Genomic DNA, 27,026 nt, shown 5'->3' on the forward strand with positions numbered 1-27,026 from the left:
ATATCTTTTCAAAATATATAATCTGATTCAAGAATTGATAATATAGATCTGCCTAGAAAGTTACCATTAACAAAGAGAGCTTTGAATGCAGCTTTCTGAAAATCCAAGGCTTTAAAACAATTTGTGAGAAAATTTGGCAAATTATATGAGTTATTTCTGTCCAGACCACCTATAAATCCAAGAAACATAAATTATAAAGATAGAATAGATGCTATCTCTCTGGAACTTTATGCTACAATAAGTCTTACAGAGAAAAATAATAGATTGTTTTTCACATAGACATGGTTTTAAAATTGATGAATACACATTTATTTAATGGAATATCTTCTCTACGTAGGCTGCTTATATCCTGCTTGTCAAAATCACCAACCAAATTCAAAATATTATTACACCAATGTGAAATTCATATCAGAGCCAGGAAATCTAGCTTATAGCACTTTAGCAGAGGATAATTTACACCATAGTGCTGTATATCTGCTTCAAGTTACCAACAGGCTCTAATGCCTAGGATCAGCAGTGCTGCCTGCTTGTTCAGCTGTTCAGACTCTTAAATGCTGATACACTATCCTATATTCATCAGCTCACCACACACTTGCATTTTTACTTAGTTCCATGAGAGAAAATCATAGGTAAAAATTTACTCCTACAGAAACCAAAAGGAGTTTTGCATTTGGTTTCAGTGGAGTCAGGAGTCCATGATGTGTATCACTAAGAATTTGTTATAGAGTGCCAATTGCAGATTACTGCTGATGTAAGCACTAGGGCTTTGATGACATTCTTTTAGGACAGTTTTCAGGGAGATGGAAATGTAATTTTCATTTAATTAAAAGTGTCACAGAACATAAAAGGAAAAAATAGTAACTGAGACAGCTAAAAAGAGTTCCTATATATAAAAGTGTGCTATAAAAAAACCAGTAATATAATATTTTATAACATCAATATATTAATGCAGCTGATTTAAAGCAGCTGTCATACCTTATGGTAACAAATAGCTTCCAGAAAAGGAGAACTTTCCTGATAAAGGCCCGAGTACTGAATTCAGGTTATTTTTTTCATTCTATACACTGAAAGACACAGAGTTACTACAGGAAAAAATACTATCTGGTCAATAGTTAAAGATAGTAATAAAGCATAACACAGCTGGTGAAGCTTTCATTCAAATACATGCATTTCTACATGCATAGCTATATCTAATACACCTAAATAGACCTCAACACTATTTTAAAAAAGCTACTTATTTGTTTCCTATCAAGAAAATACTTTCTGAATTTCTGAATTCTAACTGTTGCTCTAGTCTGAGCACATAAAAACTACAGTTGAAGGACAAAATTGCTAATGCGTCCAGCTCTCTTTGCTCAAAACTCTTTCCTGGATTCGTGTCTATACTTTCTCCTCCAGAAAGATGCATGAGGACAAGGACATGAAATATTTTCAAGGAGTCATTAGCAGGCACACATGCAAGCACTTATAGTGGACATGGATAGTGCAGTCATCCTGTGAAGTATCTGAAGAATTTTTGGCGTCATCAGGCACTCTCTTCCCAGAGTATTTCACACCAGTTCCATGGGGTTGTGAGCTACTAAATAAGTGCTAATGTTGCATTTAAATATCAATGATACACAGCATGTATATCCCCAACACTGCCATGCCTTGCAGACCTGCATTATGTAGTGGACTTTTTAGGCTGGAAGATTACACAATTAATTGCAGAGTGGATTTTGCTATTTGCCTATAGGCAAATATAGTTATTTGCCTATTTCCAGATGTATCCACTTGTGCAAGAATGGCTAATGGCAGCTATTACCAAGTAACTGTCTGTCAATGTCTGCCTTTGATCTGCAAGAATGGTTTTAAAACTTGGGTTCAAGCATCTTCAGAAAAGCACCTTAATTTCTTTATTCATATTGCTGTTCATATGCTCAGTACTTAAGAAAGCTCAGAAAGTGACAAGATGTAATCACAGCAACTAGAATCAGCAAAGACTACAGGGAGTTCCATCTCACATTCTTCACATAGCAGCACAGAGATTTCCTTTATTAGACCTGATTTCTGAACTGGGACCTAAATCTCAGAAGAATTTCATGGAAGACAGGACAGCTGCTGTGTATCAGAGATAAGGAATATGCACAGATTTAAGAATTTCCTTTAACACTGCAGTCACAGATCTAAATCTAAGCTATCACTAGCTGGGGGTGGGTGGGGGGGGATGATGGAAAAAAAAAATTTACAGGGAAAAGAAAGTGATAAATATAACACTTTCCTGCGGCTGCTCTTTATAATTCTTTTTTCCTTTCCAGTAGAGTGAAGGCAATATTTTTCTCTGTAATTCTAGGAAATTGTCTGAATTTAGTCCAATTTCCCAGATGGGATAAACTGGAGTTGTTTCATTCAAGTCACTGAAACCAGATGATTTTTATTCCAGTTGAAGTCTGTGATCCTTGGTACCCTCTAAACTAGACTTATACATTCTTGAAAAATAAGGTGTCTTGGAAGATCTTACAGCACCCTTCCAATACTTAAAGGGGCATACAAGAAAGCTGAAGAGGGACTTTTTACAAGGGCATGCAGTAATAGAACTTGAGAAAATGGCTTTTAAATGAAAGAAGGCAGATATAGATTAGATATTAGGAAGAAATTCTTTACTGTGATGGTGTTGAGGCACTGGAAAAGGTTGCTCAGAGAAGTTGTGGATGCGCCATCCCTGGAGTTGTTCAAGGCCAGGCTGGATAGGGCTCTGAGCAACCTGGTCTAGTAGAAGATGTCCCTGCCCATGGCAGAGGGGGCTGGACTGGATGATCTTTAAGGTCCCATCCAACCCAAACCATTCTATAATTTCATGGGCTTATGAATATCAAGAGGTTCAGACAGCCAACTGCTATGAAAATGGAGGTTTTATAAAATAGGCTTAAAATGGTAAAGATAAGACTAACAGTTTTAACTATGTAATAAAGAATTCTGATTGCTGAATGATGATAGGATAGTAATCACACCTTAAGAGTGGATCTAGTTTTGGTTCTCAAGAAATAAACTTCCCTTTCTCTGAATAATGAGTTATTTCCTTTCTTTTTCTCTTTTTTAATCCTTAGTGACATAAAGTATAGGGTTGCAATGGTAGTTATGAAATAAAAACAGCAGACATAATCCACATTAAAGGAAGACGGGTCCTTATCACCTCCTTTATAATGTGTTATGTCTGGTGTACATGGAATTTAAGAGGTTTTACATTGACTAATAGATGACAATAGCTTAGAGTTATTTATTGAATTTCATGCAGGTGTTTCCTTGTGAGTTTTAAATCCTACACCAACAAACAACATACATATATATATATATATATATCTCACAGTTACTTTATTGTCCACTGAAATCTAAGTATTTCTGGAGAGAATCATAGCAGGTTTTTTATAGTTTAACATGTTATATCAAGAAATACTGAAGACTTCTATCTTCAACTGAAATCAAAGGCAAATTTTAGAAATGTGGGCTATATATCTATGCTCAAATTTGACAAAAAACAATTCGGGTAAACTTCCCTAGTGTTTTGGAAAATACATATTTGGAAAAGGATTCAAATATAAGTGGAGTGGATTTCTCATTCATTTCTCTATCATGTCAGAGAACAGTTATTTCTGCCAGAATAGCACTAGAGCACTGCTGCAGAATTAGCTTGGGAGAACAATCTGCTTTTATGAATTTGATAAAATAGCTTCTTGCAACTTTCCATTTCGTTCAGCAGATGCAATGGATCATTTTTGGGAGAGACAGAAAGCTAGGTATCCAATGGGAAGAGACTGGTACCTTACATCGTTTAGATAACAGTAAACTAAGCGTACTGATAATCTTTCTATCAGTATTTGCAGAAGCATGTGCCAGACTCTTTTCCCTCGCATTTGGTCTGAGTGAGACAGGGCATGAGAGATTACTTGGGAAACAGACATGAATTACCTTACCTCTTCCTCAGATAGTAAACCATCATTTTGTGGGATCTATTAACATCCAGTATCTGCTGTCCAGACTGCCCTGAGCAACATTTCTCACTTAGAACAGTAACAAATTAATGTTCAGTGGCAAATACTGGGATTTAAAGTCCACTCTATAGGTATCCACAAGAAGAGAGCAAAGCTGTATTACAATTTTTTCGTAATACTTTACAACTGTTTAAAGAGGGAAAGTTTTCTGCAGCTCCACAAAGCAGCCCAGCAAGACTTCAGTATATCGAAGTCAGAAAAACAGCTTAACTAGTCTCCCCTTAATGTATAAAAGTGGCATAGTAAGTCACCTTTCCGTTTAATTAAGGGTCTTATAAGAACTGAAAAAATTCATTTTTCCTTCTTAAAGAATACTAAATCCTTCTTTTAAAATTTAATTTACCTGCAGCCTGGTGTCCAAGTTGCCAGCAATTTCTTTTTTTCCTTAAGTGCAGTACAAATCACTAAGTACGTTCAAAATTATATAGCAGCAAAAATAAAAGATTTTTTTTTCTTTTAATGGTTTGGGGTGCTTTTATTCTCACCAGGATCCCTCACATTTATACTAAACACAGATTCATTTTTCAAAATGAAATTTAACAAGCCGTACTTAAGAGTGAGAAATGCACTTACTAGACCATATGCAATTGCTCTTCGATGTTATTCTTTATTTCCCAATTTTTACTAAAAGGTAAAGTAAGAACATACTAGGAAATGAGAGGAATCATTTTATTAGTCACTGCTGAACAATACGAACAGAAAATGCAGAAACAGCAGACAGTATACCTGGAAGCTGGTACAGAGCCACTGCTGTCTTTGTGAAATTCTGATTTTCAGACTGTTGACCCAAGGATTCTGAACTGGGATTTGCTTCACCTTCCTTGCAGACTACAAGGAGCAATGATCAACTCCATTTTCAGAGCAATGATCCTTGGCCATGCCACTCTGCCCATTGTATGGTGGCACAATCATCAAAAACATGAATAAAATTCAAAGATCCATACTTCAGCTAAAATGACCTGACTTTAATCCCCTAAGAAAAAGGTCCTTTTTTTCTGAACATATGCTGAATTTTGCTATTTTTGGAATATTCTCTCAATGGGAAATTTCAATATCAATTCAGTGCATAGCAATCATTTCATTCAACACCAAATTAGTTATGGATGCTGAGCCAGTGCTCTATGTCATGAAGAATGCCTGTAGAAAGCCCTGACTGTGCTGTAATAGTGGTTACTGTCAAAAATAAAATTCACAGGCCAGATCCACAGCTTGTATAAATCAGTGTAGCTTCACTGGCACAGGCTCTGTCTCACTGCATCCATTTAAATAGTTTCTCAAACTCCTGATCCAACATTTTTATCCAAGTGCTGGTTCAGATAACTGTGGGCCAATGTACATACACTTAAGGAAAACAACAACAACAGCAACAAAGGATACCATCTCTCTTTGTTCACTCTTAATGAGGAAGAATGAAGATTAGTCTTTTAATATTTGTCTGGTAATTAGTTAATTACATTCTCATGGAAATTATATTTAATGCAGTATTTCTCAAATATGTTTCAAACTTATCAACAGCAGGGTCATAAAGATCCTCTACAACAATTTGTGTCTCTGTCCTTTACAATGACAATTGGATTTCTGTCACAAGGAATAAACAAGGGGAGGTTCCTAGTAGATGTGGACAATGGTTAGGAGGAATTCAGTGTTTGATATGCATGAGTCTTTCCTCTGGAATGAAGACATTAAAAGGTTTAGATTATAAGTCCTTAAATTTAATTTTCACTCCTCTCCTGATGAATTATGCCTTGCCAAAGCCATGCCAAAATTAACAAACAAATTCAGAATCAAAAATCCCAAGTTCTAGCTTTCTTTTTCAGTCTAAACAATGTCATTTTCACAATAGTATCAAAAAGATATATACTTTCATCAACAGCTACTAAATAATCAGCTATTTTGAACTGCAGAAACTGAACAAACCATTTTATCTCCCCTATTTTCCCAGTCACCTCACTCAAGGGTAACTCCTGTGCCATTGACCAATCAAGTGATTAAGAGGACTTCAGAAGAGAAGTTGGAATGTTTCTATGACATTGCTGTTTCCCACTTGTCCCTTCAGGCAAATGTCATACCCCTTAATTGTATCACATTCTCTTATGCAATATGCAAAAATATCACCTTTCTATTTAAAGTTACAGATCTATGTTAAATATGAGTTAACTATTGGAGAAGATAACAACCTTCCATTATTTTGAAAGTTTGATCTTAGTGAGGCCTCACAGCATTTCAGCTGAATTAGAAAAAAAATGCATAAACCTATCAGGACTGCATTAGACAAAAGTACCCATAATCTTTGATGCTGATTCCTTTCTTACAAGTATGAGCTACTAATTTTTTCCTGTTACTTAAAGCAGCTGGCTGTAAAATCTGGAAAATGTAAAAAGGGTTTGCCAAGAGAATGCACTTCAAAAATTGTTCTGTAGTTTAAGATCAGGAGTTTATTGTCCAAAATGCATCCAAAAGTGCACTTTTGATATACTTTACAGTATCACTCCACATGTTGCTATAGGAAAAAAAAATTATTCATACTCACTTTGTAGGGTAGAACTCTAGGTTTGCTGGAAATGAAAGTAGCATTTGTCCAAACAAGTCAGTCTTTCAGGGATTTCCCCCCCTATACTGCCTTGCCTACATGTAGTATCAGATTCCTGATGTATCTACAAGATCGGTGGTCACAAGTTAATCTTAAACCTGTTACAGAAAACTAGAATTAAAACTTGGCTTTTGTAAGCAGTTTAGGGATTTTTTACCCTGTCCCTTGCTCACTCACAGTAAAGCTGAGTGGTGTATGCGACATTTGCCATTAGTTGCAACTCTTAGTTGAAGAAAACTATGTCCTGTGCCACATCTAATGGGGTAATTCCTGCAATACATGTAGCAGAACTTTTGTGTTGCAGTACTAAAGATTATAAATTTACACCCTGCTGCTAAAAGATGCTGTTGGGGTCACTACTCAGTCTGAGCTAAAGCTGATTTGATCTTGAAAATCAGCAGAGTAGCTTCCTGACTCAAGATCATAGAGTTATATAGTCTTTCTCAATAAAGGGTCAGATTAAAAAAAAAATAAATGAAAAGAAATCACAGGGGGGGAAAATCCAAGAAGCTCATTTCAGCTAATTACTACCACCATATCTGGCTCATTAGTGCCACTGACTCATGTGGTGTGAAAAACCAACTGAAAAGGTTGCACACCAGCAAACTAAACATGAAAAATACTCTTTTGTAATTATAAATGAAATAGAATAATTGATTTATGGTCAATTAGTCCTCTGACCATCTGATAACTTAAGTGATAAATAGGTAAATAATGCAAAAAACATAGGACTTGTGAGGAAAAAAATAATTAGAAAACATATCTTCTTAATAAGCTGATTTTTTAAAAATTTTTTTACTTCATCTCCTCCCCCCATCCAAAACTACTGCCAACAGAACTTACTGAACAATAGCCTGTTATGCAATACCATGAAATGTACACAGTGGTTTTGATGATAATAAACTATTCAAAAGCCTAGAAATATTTTTTGCAGAGCCTGGGGATAAAAATCTAAAGAATTTAATTTCTACTGACTTTACAAGAGAGTTTTATCCATTCTACAAGATAACCCCCAACCACTATCTAAAAGAAATAATTTTAATTAGGTTCTGGGGAGGAAATGCTGGCCCCAGTAAAATAATTAGAAAAACACTTTCTTTCCACAAGAGATTCATTACACTCCATATGTTTTTAGAAGAAAAGGAATGCAGTCCTGTTCAATTTTTAGATCTCTATTCTTTTCATGCCTGTTAAATGCTACATCGAATCCTCTCTCACTCATATGTATTTTCTTGTGAGTCATTTAGAGATAAGCACAAATACATGGAGATTTAAAAGACTGAAGCCAGCATGCTTCATGATAATTAAATCCTTAATTCCTAAAGTAGGAGTAAGGTATCTACCTAATTTTGAGGCTCTGAGCCAGAGCTACTCTTTGCAGCTTGTTTTTGCATTGCTCATTATAATTTTCCTGGAGTTTTAAAAGCCTTCTTCTCTTGGGTTCACTTGACTAATATATAGATCACCTAAGTTAGAAAGAGAATCATGTTGTGATGTCCTCTATCCCTAATTTAGTGTCATCCACCCCTTATTATGTTCTTACTAGTGCCTGCACTCCACATAGAGATAAGAAAAAATGATGGATCTGAGAAAGTGCAAAATTATAGTATGCAGTGGATGTTTATGCAGAGGATATGAAACCATTACCAGTCCTTTGAGACAGTCCTGAGAAACTAGGATTCAACAACCAGAATATTGTGCCATGCAAATGGAACTGAATTGCTTCTGGGGAGAGGTAATGAAATGGGAAGATGAGTGTCTTCGTTACCGTTTTCTATTTCATAGAATAATCATGCCTTAAAGCTGCTAAGACCAGTTCCTCACATACTTGTTTGCAGTGTGGGGTTCCAGAGAGACCACGACATTTACAAGTGCTGTTTCATCCTGCCCAAGATGTTAACCCAGCTGACTGTCTATTCTGTTGTTAGTTGAGAGGTGAATACATAAACATACAAAACCATATATATTTCATAGAGACACATATGTAAAAAAGAGATAGGGACTGGAATTAAGGTCTCAAAAGAGGAAATTAACTCACTTGCCTACTGACTCACCCTAGCCTAGCCTTGTTTGAGGATAGTCACGTGATCCATTAATTTGAAATCTAATTATGGTCTACTACTAAGCACAAATGCAGGGAACTGCATGTACCCAAGGAGACATTTCAAAGAGCTTTCCTCTGTGGAATGTCTGCAATACCTATTTTTAAATCAGGACCCAAGATTTTGCCTTCACTGAAATGAAGATAATCTCTGCACAGTGAACCAAAAGAGCATTCCCTTAATTAGTGGTGTCTGTATTGGGCCAGACACAAACATGAGAGAATTACATTCCAGTGCCCAGAATTACTTAAAATCTCCTTCAAATGTGTCTTGTTGAATTGGCAAATATATGTTCTTATGTGACTAAAAACCTCACTTTTTAAAAAAAACGTTAATAGCTCAGCATTTTAATTACATTAAATTTTCAGTTCTAGTTTAGCCTTTGGACTTGACGGCATAGGGAAGCAATTCTACCAACAGAGGAGCAGATCTTTGTAGTCCATATAAAAATCACCCCAACTTTTTCTAAGATAGATTCACTTGGGAAATCTTTCTTTGTTGAAGACCTGTTTCTTTTAAAAAAACAGTTCTTATGGTGCAATTGGTACCCTTATATCCTTATAAAATACTATAGGTGCTGGATTAGGTGTTTCATTTGAAAACACATGCAGCAGCATAACAGAGATGTACAGCTTACTGCAGCTGGGATTCCGCACGCACTAAGATGACCTCCTAAAACTCTCCATCATCAAAGATTTCATCTAAACATTTGTCACCCAATGTTTTAGTCCTCCTGAAACCTTGAAAATCAAATGACATTAAACAGAACGTTTTAGTTGTATTATCACTTTCAGCACAAACAATTCAATCAAAATTATCACAGCCAATAAAAATCAACAAAGATCACAGGTTTTAAAAATTATCTGATCACTAGAACAGGGAAATCACTATCAGTTTCTAAAAACAGCTGTGGATGGACTGTGCTTTTATAACCCATTAAAGGTATCTTAATTTTTACAGTTATCAGGGTTCCACTATTTCACATTGGTGCTTCAGAGGAGCTTTATCTGAACACAGTGTTCCATACCAGCAGCCCTGCAATCAGCAATAAAATATAATGAACCAGTGTTAACAGCATGGTGTACTAGCCTTAGCAGTATGTCAGTCAATGTTTTTTTAGTTTGGCCATGAAAATTCCAACTTGCCTGTAAATTCAGATAGAAAATACCTTTTTCACGAAGTCTGTGCTGCAGGTGTCATCTCTGGCTCTCACTACGGTTTTTTTCCCAGACCAATTAAAGACAGCTTGCCATTACTATTAAAGTGTTCCTAAGTCCAGCTCCAGACACAGAAGGGACTCATGGCTTTACAGTTTATTGTAGACGTAGCTGGGTTTTCATTCCATAGGCACCCAGAGCCAGTGAAATAAACTTTTCCCTTCTGCTGCACACAATTCTCCAGTTACATTGTTAGGTGCTTTCAGCTTCATTTGAAACATCAGGTACTGGTCATTGCTTAAAGCAAGATGCTGGATGCCGTGGTTGTGTGACCTGATCAAATATAGTAAAATCTCTCCCTGCAGGAAGCAGACATCTCTCTTGATAACTGCGGCTGCTGCCGTGGTGATCACACTGCATGCAGTGCTGTGTCTGCAGGGGGAATTTATGGGCATACACTGCAGGCAAAGGAGGCTGGAAAGCTGGGGGCAGAGCAGCCAGGGTGCAGAAACATCGTGGATGGCCAGCAGTCCCCATCGGGCTGTACCACAGCAGAAAATGAGAGTGCGAGGGAGCTGTTGACAGCCCACACACTGAATGATGGGTTTCTTTCTGAAATGAGGAAAGTAAAACAACACTCAGCAGTGATGAAAAGAAGTAAAAGAGCAGCCCTGAACTATCACTTCTTTCAGCGTTGCAGGGACTGGCTCTGTGCCCAAAGCAAAATTACATCTAGACTCTCACACGCAGCTGAGCAGCTGAGAGAGAAATGGTGGTGTGTGCAGGGACTATCTGAGTTAAGTTCCCATTTCTAATTGATCCTAAAAGAAGCTGAAGATTCCAACCTCAGGATTCAGCCTAAATGTTATGCATGTCTATTTTTTGCAGTCTTGTGCAGCCAAATGTAGAGTTGTTAAGTGATACTAGAGTGTCCCTATAGGACACATAAAAGTCCTTATTCAGGCAAGTTGCAGCTCACAGAAACACTTTCCCAGTGCTGTGCTCTCATATCTGCACTCCGCTAAAACCAAGGAACCTCTACAAACACCGATATCCTCCGCAAAAAAGCAGCTGGTCTCTGCTATTCACTAAGAGGTACCACCAGGGGTAAAGGTTTATCTAGATTTAAATGTGGGGTTGAGGGGTGTTTGTTGGTATTGCAAATATCTCAAGAGGATTAAACCCACAACTTTACTGAACTGAGTAAAAGAGCTACAAAGCACTGCAATTCAGAGCAGGTATTGATATATTTATTGAGATGACTTTAAAAGGAAACTTATACACAAGTTATTTTATAACTGCCATCTGTCAAGGAATTCTATATTTTCCACTAGAGCACTTGTACTGCCCGCTCTCAGGGATGGGAAAAATGGATGAAAATAATCTCTAGGTTGAGCCAGTAAGGCAGTTCCTCAACTGTCTCCCTGCATATGAGGGGACATATGAGTGAAGCCACAGATGGGCCAGCTCCAAGACAGACGGCTATTTCATTTTTTAAATGACCAGCAACAGATAAAATTGCCAGCCATCTAAAGCCATGTTGTTAGCTGTTCTTTATGCTGAGTTAGGGTCACTGCCTGTGAAATCAGCTTGTCTGAGAATAATCAACATACTGTTCTCAACTATTTCCAGGGAAAACAGAGCTGGTTTTGTTTCCTGTCATTTCAAGTTTAATTTTCTCTTCTTAATCTGAGTTTTAAAGGATCTCACAGAAGTGTCAACTCTGTGTTGCTTGATGAGGGAATTTCATTAGTCTAAGGTGACATTTTAGGTTTTGTTTAAATCATTTCTAGTGTTATTGCTTCCTGCAGAGAAGGATTCTTTTGAATTACCAACACATTGCTGTGCACAGTAGAGACCTCCTTTGGCAGGATATGAAAGAAAAATCACGTACTGATAGCTTTTCATACTCTAAAAGTGGGCAGAGAGTAATAAGGAAAAAGGCAGTCAGAGAAACTCTGAGCATGGACAATTTTTACAAAAAGAATAATTAGAGGACAAGGCATGTTCCAAAGTTGTTGACGAAAAGCTTTTCACATAAAGATGCAATTAAAACTCCCGTGACCACAGCTCAGAAATAAATCTATGGCATTTCTTTCTGCACCAGACTTAAAACTAAGTATGTATATGCATAATGATAAAATGTGTGTGAATGCCTCTTCATTTGCATCAGCAGTATCCTTTAAAAAGAATTAGAAATATTCAGCAAAATATGATATATAAAAATGTAGAAAACGATCATAAAATTCTTTAGACCACAGCTGTCAAAGTCTGTCTCTATATTTTCCAACTTACCTAGCATTTCTACAAATTTACACTTACCCCAGCCAGCTTACAAATTTACACTTACCCCATTCATTAAAATCAATGCCCAGTTCCCAAATACTAAGCTATTAATTGTTCTAAAGTCGACTCTTAGAAACCAAACTCAAATACCTGAACATGCTCAAAATGTATTTTAAAGCTATTTTATTGATGGTGGCTACAAATAAGATTTAAGCATTCAAAAACGTAGCAAAGTTCAGAAATTATTGACAAAATTATTTTTTTTTATATCTGCTAGTTCCCTTTCTATTGAGCTCAAAGACAAAGCATTTTTTTTTTAATTACTTGTATTCATAAATCCCTTTAACACTTAAGATCTGTTTAAAATACAGGGTTTTTCCCACATACAAAAAAAATTAAATTTTGTTTATTAGAAAGTTCTTGAAGAGCAATGCCAATCTTAATAATGAGATTATCAAAGCCACTTGACACATATTTAAATGTGAATTCTTTAGTTATTTATCTTTTCCAGTAAAGAAAGAACTATTGCAGGAATGTACTGTCAACAGAAAATTTAATTTTAACACAAAGGATTATTTGCCTCTTTTTCACATTTTTTTTCTTTGTATTTTAACATTTTCCTGCAGAGCTATGATCACAAATAACAGCATTATGTTGGCACATGAACTGCAGAAACAAAACCTTATTGGAGCTTATTCCTTGTCCAAGCTGAAGAAAGTGCAGACTGCAAAGCGCACATGCATTAGCTGTAAAAATTATGTCAGCTTTAATAATTTAAGCTATTATTAGTAACACTGTGTGAGCAGGCATGTTTCCCAGGATTCTCTATACACAAGGCAGAGTTCAAAATTCATGTATTTCCTGTGGTTAGGCTTTATTATTGCACAAAATGTAATAAATTTGCTTAGCACTTAAAAATATGAATGTTTCTATATAGACCTCCTCAAACTTAGCTGATGGTGTTTGTCCTTTCTCAGGATGCCTTAATCTTTTCTTTTTAACAGAGCCACTCCTGTTCTATTTAGGTCATGATAATGAGTTACCTGCTTTGGTGAGTCCTGGTGCTGCTATTGACAATTCTTATGATTTATAATGAGGTATTATTTTTAAGAGTCAAATTATTTTACCATCCTGCAGTCAGATATGATACTTTTTGCTCTTTAAAATCCCTACCGGCCACACGTATACATACTGGAATTTGCTGCAGAAATTGCTACAGTCCATGTGTAAATATTCACTGGTTTTTTCTGTTTTTTAATAAAATAAAGACAGACTTCCCTGAGAGTTAATGGCCACCTCCTAGTTTTGATTTTATGCTTAGCGGGCTGAATAATAAGACTGGTCAGGAATTTTACAAGACATTATTTTTTTCACAAAATCCTTGGCAATAAGACAAATTTGCCAGAGCTTCCAGTGGAGTGGCAAGTCCAGAAAGCGCATCAGCCCTGTTTAGAGACATTATCTAAGACCATCTCTCTCTGCCTGCTGCAGAGTGAGGGACCTGGTGGTCATGGAGCATGTTCCTTTGAAGTTCCGTAAGTCTGGCTTAAGCTGATTCTCCAAAATACTTGTTGCTCATCTTTGCACTCAAGCTTATGCAAGAAGGAATGCAGGTTTCCAGAGCAGCTCAGGAATCTTAATGTTTTAGTTATTTTTCTCACTTTAGTTAGCTTGAAATAGTATCTTAGACTTCCTAGTAAACATGGAATTTGTGAAGTTTACTCTGCAATTCATTTCTTTTCTCTTATTATTTCTTTTTGAGGTAATGACTTTCATCATCCAGACAGTTTTACTGCAGAAAGGGATAGGCACATGTAGGAAGAATGGGATGGTCAGCGGGATGGCAAGGACAATTCAGATAAATGCATTCTGCAATGCAGGGAAACAGCTCTGCAGAGGAAGATTGTGACATAACAGTGGATAACTCTACGAAAACAATTTTATAGCAGTCAAAAAAGCGTATTAACGTCAGGAATTATTAGGGAAAGCATGGAAAACAAAAGCTTTGCCATTCCCTCTTTAAATCCATTACTTCTACAAGGCTTTTGACACTGTGATATTCTCATAGGCAAGCTCAGGAAGTGTGAACTGGATGAGTAGATGGTGAGATGGTTTGGGAACTGACTGAATAGCAGATCTCAGAGGGCTGTGATCAGCAGCACAGGGTCTGGTTGGAGCCCTATCACTGGTGATGTCCCTCAGGGTTCAATACTGGGCTCAGTGTTAACTTCATCACTGACTTGGATGACGGGGAGATGCCTCCTCAGCGAGTTCCCTGCAGACACAAAGCTGGGAGGAGCAGCCCATACCCCAGAGGGCTGTGCAGCCCTTCGGCAGGCCTCAATGGCTGGAGAGATGGGCAGAGAGGGACCTTCTGAAATTCAGCCAAGGCAAGCGCAGCCTCCTGCTCCTGGGCACCAGGACAGGCTGGGGGCTGAGCTCTTGGAAAGCAGCTCTGTGGAGAAGGACCTAGGGGTCCTGGTAGAAAACAACCTGTCCATGACCAGGAGTAGGCAAAAAGGCCAATAGTTTCCTGAGGCACATTAGGAACAGCACTGCCAGCACGCTGGGAGAGGTGATCCTGCTATTCTACTCTGCCCTGGTGAGGCCTCACTTGGAGCACTGTGTCAAGGTTTTGCTTCATCTCTCTGTATAAGCATTAGAAAATAAAAAGTGTATGCATCAAGACACAAAAATGAATACTTTTTCAGAAAGCATGTAGTTATACAAATGGATGCTAGACAAGTATTTGGAAGAGTAAACCAATATGATTTATTAAATATAAATCTACTTCAGGCTCAGAAATGAATCTGAACTGAAAAGAGTCAGAGACTGACAAATACCTAGCCAGGGAGGATGCATAAACAGTTGACACGCTCTAAGACTCGGGTGTGTTCATATAATTCCTTATAGGAGAAAGAATACCTGAGCCAGTATCACCACCCTTATGTTGGGGCACTCATCATGATAAAAGGAGTTACCTGGATGACCTTGCATCAAAAACTGAGGACACAAGCTAGCAGAATGACAAACTATCAAGAGTATCACAGAAATAGCATCCCAACAAAGTTTTAAGTTGAAAAGAAATACATTAATAATAATAATAATCTTATGTTTTCCTATAAACTTTCCTATATATCTGCTGTGTGCTACTACAGGAAAAATATACTGAGGTACATGGACCTTTGGTCTGACTTGGAAAGATCATTCTTTTGTTCCTGTTAGGTAGCTGGAGACCAGGAATATTAACAATATCATACATTATAAGAAATACGTTGACCAGAATTTCCAAAGGACTAATTGTCCTACTGGAATGAAAAAGGGGGTAGCAGATTGATAGGAGAAGAAAAATGGAAAGAACCAACACAAACCAGACTTTGTTAGACATGGGGATTTGCCATTTTGCTTTTCTGCAAGAATTTGGGACTTAAATACAAAAACAAGTGTGTGACTAAAGCACAAAAAAGAAAATGGAGGACACATCCCACAAAGTGTGAGCAACGTTCAAGAAAAAACCTCTTGAAGCCTCAATCATACATTGATGGCAGTGGAGTCAAGAGAACATAGTTAATCTTGTTCTTATTGGATTGATATCTGCATTGGAGTGGGATGTTTTAATGCTAATGGTACCAGTTAGTTACATTTATAATTTCCTTTAAGTCCAATATTTGAAAAAATAAGAACCGCAAACTTCAAGAAATCTCTCTTAATTCAAGCAGTGTATAAATTTGTTGAGTCAGTGGAGGTGTTTTCCAATAAAAGAGCAAAATACTAAACAACTATACAGATTGTCTAGGAGTCTGAAAGAAAAATTCTATCAAGTATTTCCACTGGAACTCTACCAGACAATACACCATGCTCTACCACACTACAAGCAAAATACCTAAGTAATAACAGGATTCCTCACTATTCACCAATAATGCAGACAGAAACACTTCATTTTTCTAGTTTTGAACAGCTTACATACTGCCAACGCTACATGGTAAAATTAGATGAATAGAAATGACTGAATACCTTTCCCTAAAAAAAAATTCCCTACTAAGAGTGCTTCAAAGTTAACATTCATGACAAGAAAACACAACAAACAGAAATATTTGACACAAGAATGCTATAAACAAATCTATTCCAACACGTGCACACATTTGTATGCACACATACAAATTCTTGTTTGTCATTCCCACACCTTCTAGATTGTTTCTACCTCTTAAATAACTTTGAACAGATGGAAAAAAAAAAAATTGTTCTTTGTTCCTTGTTTATGTATTTGGCCAAAATTTTGGTGCCGGCATTGGAATTTGATCCATGCTTGAATCCTTGATATAGTCACTATAGCTATTAAAGAATTGACATATTAATTGCCACTGCAACTTCTTTTGCATTAAATACTAATTCTCTACTTATACCCCAAGATTCAATATAGTAGAACATCTTCCAGATGGAGAAGCTGAAGTTGCAAAGCAAAAATACAGAAGCAAAGCAAAACCTAAAGATAGGGAGAGAAGCCAATTCCTGAAAAAACTCACTTTTTTTCCCCCTAGCGTTTATTTTCATTACATGGCGTAATGTGGCCTTCTCATAATCTCACAAGCCAAGAGGAACCTTGATCCATTCTTATTCCAAATTCCACAAATTCAACAAAGTTGATGCAATTTCTGATTGTCTGAAGGGGAACTTCCATCTCTTTCCATCCCACTGTGTCAGAATTTTGCTAGTAAGGGTTTTCTAGTAAATGGTCATGGGTTTTTTGGTTTCAGTTGGGTTGTATTTTTTTCTCATTTTTGTTTTTTTACCTACTACTATTTATTACAAAATCAGAAGGATTTTATGACAGTGCTACATAAGCACGAAACTACATAAAATTTTGACTCAGTATTAGCCTAACTCTGGCATTAGAAAAATCAATGAAGTGGGAGCAAAGACACTTTCAAATATCTTTCTCTTATTCATCATAGATATAATCAAATGATAAGTCAATTGAAAACCCTGGAGTTTACATTCATTGAACTCAATGTCTTCTACGTTTCAGAGTTCAAAGTATTTTTAGTTTCGTGCTCCAGAGTCATATAGGCATTTGTGTTTGCTCACATCTTAATTACATTGGTTTCTCCTCTTTCCTTTCTCCAGGATCTGTCACTAAGATTAAAATTGTTGTTCAAAGCACATCTAAGCAAGAAGGTGACTTTAGGGTTCATTATCTAATTGATCAAACAACCTGCTAATTAAATGTATCTGGGCCTAATCAAAGTAGAGACATAATGCAGCAACACAGTGAAACTGTCAGCGAGGTGCGTGAGACTCGCACCATCAAGGCGAATGGAGCTCACTATGCTGCTTAATTACATTAAAGCTATGATTTTCCAAGGAGTCTAGCAGAGACTTGGCTGTGTATCTTAAGTTGCTCTGGGTATGTAAGACTGTAATTTGGAAGTGCCTGAGTCTTAGCAATAAGCTCTGCTTCACATGACTGCTCTCGCCAAGCTTGCTCAGCTCCTACAGTCTTGACTCAGCACATTTGAGGCTAGTGTAAAACCTGGGCTGAATGATTCAAATGAATGGCCGCCTTCATGGTTCCATAGTCAAAGCCAGACATATAGATCTGGTATATCTCTAGTGTTCCATAAATCCCCCTTGTTTCTATTGTTTAAAAGTAATGAGCTACAACGAGATTTACACAAACTACCTTGTGCTCTCCCTTAACTCTAAAGCCAGTAAAATTTTCTTTTTCATTAAGGCCTATCTCTATTCTGAAAATAAAAACAAATACATGACTAATTTCTATAACTCTGGTAATGACTCATCTAACAAGAAAAGAAGATCAGGGAAAACTATTCTCCACAATTTTTCCAATTATAAGAAAAAACAACAACTGTATCCATTGAGGAAAGATTTAACAGTCTAGATTGATAACATGGTTGGAGACAGATAAAATATATTCTTAGATCTATCTGAACAATAATACATAGGTCTTACTGACTGAAGACTAGTCTCTTCAATCAAGGCTAATGTATACTTTACACTCAATGTTTCTTATGCAGTGGTTAACTATGATATTTTTCATCATAGGCATTGCATATATTGCAGTAACATCTGGAAGTCCAAATCATGGTGCTAATGATGAAAGAATCTTACCCCAAAATTGACCTTAAAAGTGAGGACAGAGGCAGGATGATTTGTTTAATCCCATTTAAAAAATCAGGAGCACATCCATGACCCAAGCTCTCCAGCATGTTTTCTGCTCTAACTTGTGGGCAAAACTCCAGCTGTTTAATGATGTGGATTAAAACTCTAAGGCATGGCTCTGCCTGGTGTCACTCCTAGTTAGTGACCAGTTGTACACTGCTGCAGTATAAATTGCCCTGGAGCCAGCACAGTTTCCCCATTATTTTATAGAGTGGCATCTTAAAAATGGAAGAAATTAGCCACTAATTATGATCACACACTGCTGCCACATATTCCCTAATTGTTTGACTATTTCCAAACTTCTCACTACTGTGAAAGATACATAGCAATAACCTCCAACTGAGAGAAATATCTTCTGCCAAAGAGGACATTTGCAGCCATTTGCCTGGGTAGAGATTTCCAGTGAAAATTCATATGGAAGTATTTCCATAAGTCCAAGTATAATGATTCTCACACTGTGCCTCTAAAGCCAAAACCAGAAACAGAAAATATGTTTTATAAACCTGAAATAAATAAAAGTAGGTTCTAAAGTAAAGATCTAATGAAATTCACTTCAGCATGAAGAGAATAGGAGGTAAGACTAGAAGAAAAAAGAAAAATTAAAAGCTTATATTTTTACACAGACTTTTCAGCCAAATCAGTCTTCAGGAGCGCTACCCATAATTATATTCTCAAACTTCATAATTGTTCCTGGGAAGCATCAGCTGGTTTTGAACCATCTTTCTTCTGAGATTAGTTCAATATGTTTACTACTATCTCCCCAAACATGACTGACATACTCTAATTTGAATCTTAACCGTTGTGGGTATATCTAGCCCCGGTATCTGAGGTTCCTGTCAAATCCAGTGTCGTTTCATAAGCTCCAAAGGCTGTCACAGCAACAGAAATTACAACACAACCCTTTTAATTGAAAGCATTTTAGCAATCAACAAAAATTTTGATGGAAAGTTAGTGTGTATGTCAGGAAGAAAGCATGCACAAATAGTAATATGTTTGAATTCCTATATGAATTCAAATATGAAATTTCAGTTTTGTTATCAAAGGAATTTCATATCTGACTTGCAGTTTTCAGAGGCAGCAGGCCATTAATCATCAGTGCTACTCAATTCCTAGCAGCCCTTTCAGTTCTTTAGTTTTACTTTTGAGTTATTTGTACAAGGGGATGAACTGACTGGTATTGTCTAAATGCAAAAAAAAAAAAAAAAAAAGCAACCAAAAAACCTCAAACCAACCACCCAAATCCAAAAACCGTATCTTAAGAAGGATATACAAAAAAACTTCCAAAAAAAAAAAAAAAAAAAAAAAGTTGCAGCTTTTCTCTAGGTGATAGCCTAACAAAAAGAAGCATTAGTTCAGAGACAGAAGTTGCCTGCTGTTTCAGAAGTTTAGTACAACTAGAAATTTCATTATTGGATGGTGTCAAGGGCACAGATTTGGGGAAGGAGCTTCCTTGGGTAAACCTGTAAAGTTTTAAAGCATTTAAACTGGCAGAAGCTGAGGGGCCTGATGCAGATTCAGCCAAAGGACCCTGTGAGAATTTTTCTTTACTTCACAATTAGGGCAGTCAAGGAAAATTCAAGGAATTGGAAGGGCATGTAAAATAGGCAATAGCACCACCATAAAGAGTCAATTAAGAGTCTTCATATCCTGAACCCTGAGCTACTTCTTTAGCAAGAGCAATGGCTTAACTTTCTAACGTTTTGCTACATATTGGACAGAGGAAACATCTCCATTTTTCTGAATTCTCTAGTGTGCTTCTTTAGGCACTCGGCAACTTGTTCCAGGAACCCCTTCTGCAATGTTTAAAATCTGAGGAGTTCATTAGAAAGAAGCCAAAGAGAAAAATACATTTACCTCATTTTGATTACAAAGGATTGCCATTTTGGGGTTTCTAACTCCCTACAGGCTTTTAGAATTGAATTTTATAACTTTCCTTCCAGAGATTATTTAAGAGAAAAAACATTTAAATCATCAAGTACTCCATAAATATGCTATTTATAATATTATCTTCTATAGAGTGAGAAAGGTTTTTTAAAAAAAAAAAGAGTTAATATAGACCATGGCTGAGAACTAGCAAAGATGAAGTCTGAGCAGTTTCACTGAAGCCAACAACCTACCAAAGTCATTGTCTAATTAATAAAGACTTTTTATTTGACTTTGTCTAGACTTCCAATAACATACATGAAATCAAGAAGGCAAGAACAGGAGATTTGTCTCTTGCTCATACCCTATGTCTTCGCCAAAATGTCACCTTCCTTCCTGTTATGAGAGGAGACATCAAGCCCTCAAATTCTGTCTTTATTAGATTTTATAGCCTTCAAGTGAGCACAGGTATTTATTGCACTAACATGGCAAATGTCTAGCAGCCTGCAAGTACACAGTAAAAGTACATTTACCGGAGCACAGCAATCCTCTTCATGCTTTTCTACGGAAATGTGGGCACTGCAGCAGATCATTAATAGTCATATTTTAAAACATACTGGGGATGTTACAAAGGAAAATAACAATAGGAGCTCCTGGAGGTTGGAGGGAACACTTAAGTGATGGAAATAACACATTGTGACTTCAAAATTATTTACTTGGATATTCTTTTGAAAGGGGTCATTGCCTCTCCTGTTTCTAGCAAAAGCAGACCTCAAGCAGGGAAAGGTGGGATGCCTTGACACGGGCACATCAGTGGCAAAACAGGCAGAATTCAGATCTCTGACTGACAGCTCAATTTCTTTCCTCCACAGCAGATGCATTATTTACTAAACGGGGAGTTGATTCATCCAGATCAGTGAGTACTTGGACTCATCTTATTTCAGCAACCTGCATTTTACATTTTTTCACAGTTTTAACAAACACAGTGCAAAATGCCCAGCCAAATGAGAACAGTTTTCTCTCCTTTCGAAGAGCAAATGATGCCTGCATGATTTACAGTTGCTGTATTAATTATGAAAAAATCTATTTACTTACGATTTTTCTAAGCTACTCCAAAAGTAAAACCATTTAAACATTGATTCAGTTTCAGTGCCCAAGAGAACTGCCCCCAAGGGATCCCAGCCACTGAATCATTTGAAAATGCCCTTGTAAATTAGCAAGCATTGCACAAACACTGCTGGCAAATTCAATCATTTCTGTGTCATGCTGCACTGTTATCTCCTGCTCTCTTAGAGAGCTGAAGTTCATTCTGCCTTGATGCCATGTAGGCTAGTGAGATTATACGAATGATTTTGCTTAAGTAGCACTGACTCTATTAATATTTAAATACAGAGAATAATAAAACCAGAGTAGAAAGACTTAGAAATTAAACTACCAATTGCATGGTGTTTCCTCATGTTCTCTATTTTTTTAATATCTATCATCTCTTTAGCAGTATTTTTCCATTTTAAAAAATCTTTTTTATTTAATATAGAGCTATTAGAAGAAAGAAATGCGAAAGATCAAGGTTCAAGCTACAGTATTTCTAATGTCTCTCAATCCCTGCAGGCTTTCACAGAATTAACCAGGGTCAGAATTTTGAAAACAGATGCTTTTTCCTAGGCCCAGCCATCAGCACCCGTTAGAGATGTTACTATATAAGCACTTCCAGAAATCTGAGCCTTGATACAATAAAATCAATCTCTTGTTTATTCTTTGATTGATTGCTTCCTAATTTACAGAAAACTGAGAAAAATATTCAAAACTTTCATATCACATATATTCCTCCAACAACTAATGGAACTACTTGTGGAACTATCATATGAACCCCATGTCGAAAACAATTATATTCTTGCTATAAAACTGAATTACACCTGCAAGTAGCAATGTGTTAGTTGAGACTATTTAGCTAAAGGATAAAAGGCTGAATTTTAGAATTTATTCTAATCTGTTATAAAACACTTCCTAAATTCTAGACTTCATGAATTCATACTTATTTTGATCATGCTATAAACTGATCTCAGTGTTTTACATGGTTACATAAGTAAATGTTTAAAACGCCTGAGGTATTACTGCAAATTAAATATAAATATAGAAAAAAAAAAAGACTGTTCTGGTTTTTCTGGGGTTTTTTCCAAGACTAGGAGACAGTTTGAAGTTCTATTAAAAAAATACTGCTACACGAGTTTTCATTTCATCAGGGTTAAAAATGTTAACTCTCAGTGGAGCAGTGAGGATATAATTAAAGTTTGCAGATGCTGTGTTTCCAATATTTGTAAAGGCATGTGAAAGACATGCAGAATAATTCTTACTATAGTATTACAAGTGTTATTCTCTGACAGTCTATTAATATTTTCCCCATTTTATTCCCTAAACTCAAGTAATGTTAATATTGTTCTCAGGCATATTAGGAAGGTTCTGCCTATTCTGTTCTTTTAGTTTCATAAGCACACATAAATTGGTGTCAACTATATTTGTATAGATAATTAAATATTATTTAATCCTTTCTTGACTGATAAATAGAAGTGATTAAGCAGTACTTGAGTAAAGAACTATAGCCTCAGTCGTCTGCCCCTCCTACAGCTAATATTTCAGCCTTAATGAAGTTAGTCATCTTACATTAGGTATAACAGTGCCAGGCAAATTGTCAGTGATGCCAATAACTTGGCAATTTTCTGCAAAGCCACTTCAGCTGTTAAATTGTCCTAGTTCTTCATTCTCATGAACTTGCTAATGGAATAATTTGAAATTAAGGCAAGCTAACAGTCTAAATAAGATATAAATAAAATGCAGTTTGCTCTAACACAGGATGAGGATGCCACTCTTGGGTCCTGATCTTAAAAGTACTGAGAACAGCCACATTTTTACTTATTTTTGAGATGTCCCTACATTGTGAGATAAGATTCTTGTCTCATACAAAACTGGAGTAGATTTTAATATAGAAAGGAAATTGAAATGGACAATTTGCTGCAGTACTGCATCCATGTGAATCTCATGAAGTTTAACAAGGCCAAGTGGAAGCTCCTGCACTTGAGTAAGGGCAACCCCTGGTGTCAATACATGCTGGGGGATGAAAGGATTGAGAGCAGCCTTGCTGAGAAGGGCTGGGGGTACTGGTGGATGAAAAGCTGAACAAGATCCAGCAATGTGCGTGCGCAGCCCAGAAAGCCAAAGATATCCTGGGCTGCATCCAGAGCACTGTGCTCAGCAGGGCAAGGAAGGGGATTCTGCCCCTCTGCTCTGCTCTGATGAGACTCCACCTGGAGTGCTGTATGGTAATATTTTACGGTACCAAACAGTATTAATAACACTCCACGTGTTCAGGCCTCTTTAAGACTCTCAGTGCAGGAAGTATCCCTCACGTGCAAACAGCACATCTTCACTGCATGCTTCTAAACTGCATACAAGGTTGAAAGGAAAATAGTCTACATTTTTCAAGAGGATTATTTTAGAAAGACTCCAGTGGTTCATATGGAATATGAATAACAAATCTTTAAAATTCTCTTTGATACATCTATGCACAAGAAACAATCATTACATAGAGGTAGATCTGAGATGTGAAAGAACTTAGTTATGACCCATGAAAGGAAGCTCTATGTGGGGGAAGAGTAATACAAAGTAGCATTCCCAAATCCGTAAGATACTGGGTTGAAACCCAGGAAATAAAATAAATTTATTGCTATGACTATTGCATATTTATAAAGAACCTTATAAATGGGAACTTCAAAGGATTTTTCAAAGGATTAATTAACTAGATCACAATAATCCAGTGAATTAAGTATTATGGTACTCAATTTAAACACCATTAAACTTAGGCATGGGCAGCTTAAGTGGCATACTCAAGAGTGCTTGTACAAAACAGTGGTAAAAGAAAAGGTTGGGCCTCTCAGTTCCCTTGAAGACTATGGATTGAGACTTCAACTTTCTTTTATGAATAAGACAGTAAGAAAAAATATATGTTCTATCTATGAAAGAGGGTTTTGACCATCACAGATTTAAAAGTAAGTGTAATAAAGGATCAAAACTCGGTGAGGAGCAATGAGCATACTGAGCCTGGAAAACATGGAAAATAAATAACAAGTTCTATCTCTGAAGTGTGATTTAGTTATCAACTGAGACAACAGCCTAATGTGAACTGGAGGTGCCGTTGAATCATTACAGGAAATTACATGTATTATTTGGATTATTTTCATAGTAGACATTTGCTTGATAGCCACCTGATCACAAGAGGTAAAATGAGATGGAGATGATAACTGTAATGTAAAACAGGCAGATAAAAAGATGATATAGGTTTCAATCAATGGGAGGCTACAACAGCTGCCCAGACAAATGCTGGAATCCATTAAATTGGATTAAAAAATGTCATCAGTGCAGCAGCCAGTCAGATTCAGTTTCTAGTAGTTTGGCAAAGAGAAAAGATCATGTTTCATTAGGATTATTCCTGTTTCCTTTTAACATAGTTCCCAGAATATCATGGAAGAAGTGATATAGCGATACAGTTCCAATTTTCACAACTTGTCAGGTTTCTTCTGTGCACGCACCACTGTCATTTTAAACACTTATCTACAGCATATATTTTTGCTGCAGTTTTGCTTGCAGCAATGTAATTGCATCTCCCACACTGCATACATCACTTAAGAAAGCAGCTAAAATTTGAAAATTCCAAATCTCTAAAACCTGATTACCACAGAGCTCTTTAACAAACACTACAAATGCTCATCTTGCTTTCTTCCACTTGCTGTCTTTCCCATTCTTTTCAGTTCTAGATATTCACCATTGATCACTTGCTGCTTACTGTCCAGATAAGTCTGGTCACAGTTTCTCTTCAAAACATCTCACATTTTGAAGACATGCGTTAAAGGAAGCTACCGCTAAGATGCCAATATAAAATCAAAGTTTCCATATCAGTTTGTCTTGTGTCATCCAAAAGAAAAAAACAAGGTAAATCACAGTATTTTTAACACTACCTCTTATTTTTTTCATCATTCATCTTAGAGGCTCTAGATCCCCAACAGCCAGCTTTTTGCATGTGAGGGTCATAAGCAAAGCAGCACTACTGATTAACTTTTCAGTTATGTACATGTCCAGGTAGTTTCTGAGCTCAGAGTGAAAGGGGCTCTATAACCAGAGGGAATGAAATGCATTTGGGAAGATTATTTCAAAATATTTTTCTACAATCTTAGTTTCAAAAGCAGCTAGCTTTTCTCATACATTTATAATATGTCAAATATTTGAGCCTTCAGACATAAAAAGTTACAGCTTGCCACACTAAGTTAGAGATCTGAATTTTGGAAAGCACTGGTCACCCTAAAGCCTCACAACTTGAAACTTAACCTAAAAGTACATAGGCCCTCACAGTATCAGTTATTCTTATTACTTGAAGTGGTACAACAAAACTTCTGTGAATGCTCTGGGGGTCATAAAAAACAGGTATTTAATGGAAAGGCACATGAAGTTTTGTCAAAAATGAGGGATGTGTTGGAGTGGTACAATGCCCTGCAGGAGCTGACTTTGGTCTAAGGTTTAATCTTTCTGTCTGATTTTCTTGAGGTTTTCTCCTGTTCCCTCCAAGTTATATTGGAACACTTTTCACATCATATGGATTGTAGTAGCAGAAATTGTCAAATTCATTTGTTATGTGAACATATCATATGAATGAACACAATGACAGAAAAGAAACCAGGAAATAAAACATAAGAGAAGAAAAATCCCTTGTATTCTTTAAAACTGAGAAGGTAAATACTGTATGATTAAACTAATTTCAAATTATAGTTATATCACGTAAGTATCAAATTTTCCCCTACTATAAACTTGAAAAAAAATCAGTGAATATGCCTCATTTTACTTCACTATACCAAGCCCACACTCTAATATTGAGGGATGTCTCGCAGCACCTGAAAGAGCTTAAAACTTACTAACAATTTACTTTGATAAGCAATAGCAGTAAGAACATTTGAGACGGAGCCAGATTGGGATCAGCTCCAAAAAGTTGCTGAGAAAAAAATTAAGCATGCTTTTAAACCTATATCCCTCAGTGTGTAATTTGAGTGAAAACAAAGCAAAGCAAAGCAGCTAACCAACAAAAAAAAAAAAGAAAAAAAGAGAGAGAGAAACTGCAGTCATTTTTGTCCACTGATGGGGAGAGTGCCCATCCTTTGTAAGTAATATGATCACAAACTCTAGATTGGAAACCAAGCCCAACAGTTTTCAGCACCTTACATCATCCCCCCCCCCAAATATAAAATTCCTGACAAGCCACAATCCTTACAGTGGAACAGGAGCCAGCTCCTCCTCCCACAGTAACACAGGTTTGGCACAATTTTATGAAACATATATCTCTGTCAGTAAAACCCACGGTAAAGATAGCTAAGAGCAAAAACTAGGTAAGAAGACACCATCTTTATGTCATCACTTGTCATTCCTTACTCTGAGGTTCTGTCCGATTTGATCTCACGTCCTTGGCTTCTATCTACTTGTGCCTGGTTAACTTGAACTGCTTAACAAGTTCTGTGCATGTATGGCTTCACATTCCTGCCATAAACCTCCTAGTAATACCGATACTCCAAGGTGCGTTTCTCCTGATGGTGCTCCAAAGGAACAGAGGCAGAAGAGCAGATGACACATTTTATTCACAGAAAGGTGACATCTGAGACCAAGTAGGGCACTAGATTAGTACTGTTTTCTCTGACTGGGAGTCATAAATTCCTTGGAGGTCACAGCAAGATTAAAAAAGAGAGCTATCAGTGAGCAACAGCTCAGTCCCTGCAGGGCTATGAAATAA

At 36.7% G+C, this 27,026-nt stretch overlaps 1 protein-coding gene across 12 annotated transcripts in view; it reads right to left on the bottom strand.

The window, feature by feature from the left end:
* The window catches only part of LRRC4C (leucine rich repeat containing 4C), a 509,132-nt gene that overhangs the window by 24,856 nt on the left and 457,250 nt on the right, over window positions 1-27,026 (bottom strand). The gene's annotated exons all lie outside the window — the stretch shown is intronic.

This window comes from Corvus brachyrhynchos, unplaced genomic scaffold (assembly GCF_000691975.1).
Source record: "Corvus brachyrhynchos isolate BGI_N302 unplaced genomic scaffold, ASM69197v1 scaffold115, whole genome shotgun sequence".
In the NCBI taxonomy this organism is placed as follows: domain Eukaryota; kingdom Metazoa; phylum Chordata; class Aves; order Passeriformes; family Corvidae; genus Corvus; species Corvus brachyrhynchos.